Consider the following 5,564-nt stretch of genomic DNA (forward strand, 5'->3'; position numbering starts at 1 on the left):
AAGAATGCTTTAATGTAAAAGATATATATGAATATATTTTAAGTTTTTTGTGAACTATTTAAAGTATAATTTTATAAGATGACTCACCTAAAAATTAAGATAGATAGTCATACACAGGTAAAATTCTAAATTATACTGAAAGGCTACCATACTGTGGGAAAAACACCCATCTAGGATTCTAGAGACCTGTGTAACATGTTCTGCCATGAACTAGCTCTATAATTTTCAATAAATCACCTCTTTTCTTTAGGCTACAAATGGAATACCATACCTGACAGGACTGTAGCTAATGCGTTCCCATCAGTGGTGGAGACCTTGAGGTGAGGCAGATAAATTCTGTTCAGCACTGAAGTCTGAGCCCAGGCCTCCTGCGCGCCAAGCGTGATGGACGCTACAGTGCGTGTGTGTTCTTCTCATGGGCTTCCCAGGTGGCTCAGCGGTAAGGAACTCCTGCAATGCAGGAGACCCCGGTTCGATTCCTGGGTTGGGAAGATCCCCTGGAGAAGGGAAAGGCTACCGACTCCAGTATTCTTGGGCTTCCCCAGTGGCTCAGCTGGTAAAGAATCCACCTGCAATGTGCGAGACCTGGTTCCATCCCTGGGTTGGGAAGATCCCCTGGAGAAGGGAAAGGCTACCCACTCCAGTATTCTGGCCTGGAGAATCCCATGAACAGAGGCGTCTGGTGGGCTACAGTCCACGGGGTCGCGAAGAGTCAGACGTGACTGAGCAACAAAACCACCGCCACCAAGCTCTTTCCATTATTTTCTTTAAAGCTCAAGACTGTTTCACTTAAAATTAGGTTTCCTTGGGTCTGACAATTAAAAGCATGAGAGGCATACAGGAAAGCATGAACTATTTCAAATTCTTAAATTCAGCAACAGGGGGAAAACCAGACTCATCCGTCAGAAGTTCTTTTTTCTCCCTTTCTTTTATAATCTGACGTGAATCACAGAAAGCAAAGGCAAAATTCAAAGCAATACGGTATTTTCCAGTGGTTCACCTTATCCTTGGAAATGAGACTTATTAACTGTTATCCAGATGTGTTCAACATAGCTTAAAACAACTGCGCTCTGGTTTTAAACTGTAGGGTAATAATTTAACAATGTTCTATCTGCCTGAAACAAGACCACCCACACTTGAGAAATTTCCGTCTTCCTGAAGTCTGTATAACACAGAACTTGGCAAGCGAGGAAACGGTGGGGAGGAAGGCCAAGAGGAGGTCCGGAGGAGGCGGCTTTCTACGCAGAGTGTGAACTGCTGGTGATAAACAGAAGCAACTGTGGCTCCGTTTTCATGCCCAACACATCTGCATCGGGATCGTTGCTTCCAGCAGGAAACAGCAGCACAATTCAGGATCTGTCTCCATTCAACCCAACACCTTCCCCACACACTTCCGGCTGAGGAGCCAGGGCCAGTGACCGCACACGGGAGGACAGAAGCGCAACCTGAGGTCACCAGCGCACCTGTGAGCCTTCATCTCCGGAAAACACCAGAGCATCTTTGTGTGCCAGTAACAAAAACAGACTCGAAAGAGTGAAAGTGAAGCCTGCACCGGCAGTTCAAACGAGGGTGGACGAGGATTCTTCTCTCGGAAGACTCTCCTGAGTCCTACATCAGGACCACACCTGCTGTGTGTTCTGGGGGACACCAGAGCAGCCAGGCCCCAATCACCCTCTCAAGCCTGCATGTTCGCTGTGACCCTGCTCACACATGCACCGAAGCCCCTTGGCTCCAGCCACGGTCACTACTGATCTGGGTGCGTTTCTTTATATCTGAATATCCTGTTTAAGCGGGCTCCCCTGGTGGCTCAGATGGTAAAGAATCTGCCTGCAATGCAGAAGACCTGGGTTTGATCCCTGGGTCGGGAAGATCCCCTGGAGAAGGAAATGGCAACCCACTCCAGTATTCTGGCCTGGAGAATCCCATGGACAGAGGAGTCTGGTGGGCTACAGACCATGGGGTCGCAAAGAGTCAGACACAAATGAGCAACTAACACTGTATCCAATTGTAAATATGGAACTAATAACACAGGTGACAGAGATTGCTTAAAAACGAAGGAAAACGCTACAGAAAAGACTGCTCTTTCAATTCCCGTTGACTGCCCCAAGATGTCTGATGGCATGCATCAGGCAGCAAGGGTTCATCGTGCTCCCGAGACAAGCTGTGCGGGGGGCTCTGGACACCAAAGAGTGGAGTCAAGACATTGATCTGATGTCTAAACTACACCCACGAATCGCGGCTTTCCCCTGGGACCAGGCTTCATTACGGATGTCACGGATACAGCCCTCAGGAGGAGGGAAAGGAGTGGACTTGGGGCCTGAGCCTCCCCGACCAGCCCTCCAGTCCCCAGCTCCTCTCCCTGGCTCTCGGCAAAGTCAGGGTCAGGTCACACAGTGGGGCCATCAGGTGGAAGAGGGCCTCCCTGTCACACCTCAGCGGGTTGTGCAGCCTGTAGGCATTTTCCAGGGAGCCTGCAGCTTGCAGATCCACAGGACGTAGATTTACCGAACACGCAGCCCTAACCCAGAGTCGTCCTGCTAAAAGCACCACAGAGGTCAGGGCTGCCCTCCCAGCAAACAGTGGGAACCTCTATATGAGAAGGCGGCTGTCACCTTGGTAACAGAGGCGGTCACCTTGGTAACAGAAGCGGTCCAGGTCACCTGCTTTTCTCCCGAGCAGCCTCCCGCAATCCTAGTGACTGAGAGAGAAACTCAGCCCAGGCCAGCCACCCCGACGTTTTCCCCACCACTACATGAGGCAGGCGAGGCGCCTCCTCCTCCATGTGGCTTGGATTCCGTGCGGAGGGGTGGCAAGGAAGAGCGTGGACATGAGTGCAGACTGTGAAATGCTAACAGGACCGAGGGCCAGGGCCAGGGCTCCGGGTCAGTGGTTGGAGGAGGGCTCGCTGCAGGTGTGACCGGGGAACTGGGGTCCTCAAGACAAGAAGCTGTTGATGGAAAATTCAGGGAAATCACTGTAGTTGGGGAGAAAGTGAAGTGAAGTCGCTCAGTCGTGTCTGACCCTCTGTGACCCCGCGGACTGTGGCCCACCAGGCTCCTCCATCCACGGGGTTCTCCAGGCAACAGCACTGGAGTGGGGTGCCATTTCCTTCTCCAGGGGATCTTCCCCACCCAGGGATCGAACCCATTCTCCCGCATTGCGGGCAGACACTTTACCATCTGAGCCACCAGGTAAGTCGGGGAGAAAAGCAGGGCACAAATCCTGAAGCAGAACAGCTCTGAGTGGAACAGAGACATCTGGGGAGCGAGACGTGCCCACAGGGGTGGACTCTGGGCGAGGAGGAGGGTTCTGCAGCACAGGCCGCAGGCGGGCGCGGGGCCTCGTAGGACCCCGACCCCCTTGGGCAGCGGTAGGCGCCGTGCCGGGGGAGCAGGCAGGAGGGTGACACCCACTGGTCTGTTTCAGGGACGTGTCTGGCCGCTGGTGAGAAGGGGCAATGAGGGGCGAGGTCCAGGAGAGAGAACAGGGTCTGCACGAAGGTGCAAGGAGCTCGCGGAAGAGTGGACGGATCTGACTATGGGTCAAGATGGTGGCCAGGGTGTGTAATCACACCTCAGCAAAGCGTGGGGCTAAACTGGCGGCCAAGAGTCCTTATCTCCTGAGGATATTACTGCATGGTGAGGTAGTCACAGCCGAGGCACACCCTGCCAGAGGCACCCTTCATGGTAAATGGAGGGTATGCTGGGGTCAAGGGCTAAAAGAAGATGAGTTTTAACTGCTGAAAACGGGAGGATGTGGAGATCCACTCTGCGTTGAAAGGCTTGATCTTCTACACAGTAAGACATCTGCAAGGGGAAGCAGCAGGGCGGACAGGCCTGCCAGCTTGGAACCACTCACCCACACAGGGCCCCACAGCCTCTCCAAGTGAGCCCTCTCTGCCTAGAACAGCAGGAGACTTTTGAACAAAATGTACTCTTTTTAAGACACTTTCACCGGGGAAAGGATCCATTTATTTGGCACTTTGGAAGTTCTTTGTTACACTGAGCTAAAAATAAATCTTTCTGAAACTTCCAACCCTGGGACCTGGTTCAGTAATGTGGAAACCGAGAAGCAAGTGGACTCTTCCTATGTGAAAACTCTATAAAGACTGAAGGGCAGCTGTCAGCCCAAACTGATCCTTCAAATCGTTCCCTAAAACCAAAAGATGTTTTTCTCACAAACTGTTCTTCTCCTATTCCTCCTCCTCTTTTTTCCCCAAGTCCAGGTGCCCTTAGCTTCCTTCTGGGCTTGGTCATTCTGTCGTGTCCAAGTCTTTGCGACCCCGTGGACTGCAGCCCACCAGGCTCCTCTGTTCATGGGATTCTCTAAGGCAAGAATCCTGCAGTAGGTAGCCTTTCCCTCCTCCAGGGGATCTTCCCAACATGGGATTCTCTAAGGCAAGAATCCTGGTAGGTAGCCTTTCCCTCCTCCAGGGGATCTTCCCAACTCAGGGATTGAACCCGGGTCTCCCACATTGCAGGCAGATTCTTTACTGACTGAGCCACCAGGGAAGCTCTTCCCTGGGACCTCGAAATTTCAATTGAAGCCTCTCTTCTCACAGGTTTGTTCACATTAAGCACATACTGAATAAATCCTAAATATATTCAGTAATAGTTCTCAATCTGTTTTCCTCTTCAGTACACAGTGAATGACATTATTTCTATCATATGATCCCATTAAAAGCACAAAGCTAAGGCTTCGGCTTTGCATGTGTGCTTGTCCCCACCCACTGGGTAAAGCCAAGCCCGCACTCATTTGCCCACAGTTAACGGGACTAAGGACAGCAACTGACCCAATGAGAATCCTCCATACAGACAGGAAGTGACAACTCAAAATAAAAGTACTGTGGTCACTTTTGTCAGTACTGTCAGTATTTCAGGTTAACTGAAGTGCCCCAAATACTGAACTTCTTCCTTGCTCTAAGAATCATGCTGAACATGTGCCAGAATCCCTTTAACACACACATAAAAATCACATTAATGTGACATTCATGGTGACATTGTATAGGATTCAGCGTCTTTGCTCAAAATCCACAGCTGTTCACCTCAGCTCTCCCCATGCATGGCTATGTGCGGGGGGGTGTGACGGGGGTGTGGATGTGTGAGGATGTGTGGGGGTTTGCTCTCACCGCCCGAGTCCTCTCTGCCCCCAACTTTCTTGATCCCACTCACAATATCAGAGTTAAGGTTTTGGTTAGAAAATAAAAGTTCAACTACCAAAAACGCTGAACAGATAACTTCTTAAAGTTTAAAATGCTTCTGTTCACTTTATGGACCAGTACAACTGTCTGTGCGGTATTTTCTGAATCCAATTTTATATGAAGAAATGAAGTTGACATACAACTTCCTCACGTCACCACGGATCCAGGTAGCAGCTCAACCCTGACCTGGTTCTCAGCCCTGCTGGCCTCATTAAAGTCACCTTAAAGAGCCATTTTTTGGCAGGAATCCATTTAAACCATGAGTCTGTTTTTTTTAGCATCAACTTAGTTAAGACTAGATATGTCATCAAGCCACTTCGTAGTGAACTCCTGTGACCATGCTCGTGGCCGTGTGCTGCAGGTA

General features: G+C 50.4%; 1 protein-coding gene across 1 annotated transcript in view; it reads right to left on the minus strand.

Moving 5' to 3' along the window:
- The window catches only part of WDR27 (WD repeat domain 27), a 151,262-nt gene that overhangs the window by 48,100 nt on the left and 97,598 nt on the right, over positions 1 to 5,564 (minus strand). The gene's annotated exons all lie outside the window — the stretch shown is intronic.

Source organism: Moschus berezovskii, chromosome 10 (assembly GCF_049115385.1).
Source record: "Moschus berezovskii isolate FMDL1 chromosome 10, NW_MosBer_1.0, whole genome shotgun sequence".
Taxonomy (NCBI): domain Eukaryota; kingdom Metazoa; phylum Chordata; class Mammalia; order Artiodactyla; family Moschidae; genus Moschus; species Moschus berezovskii.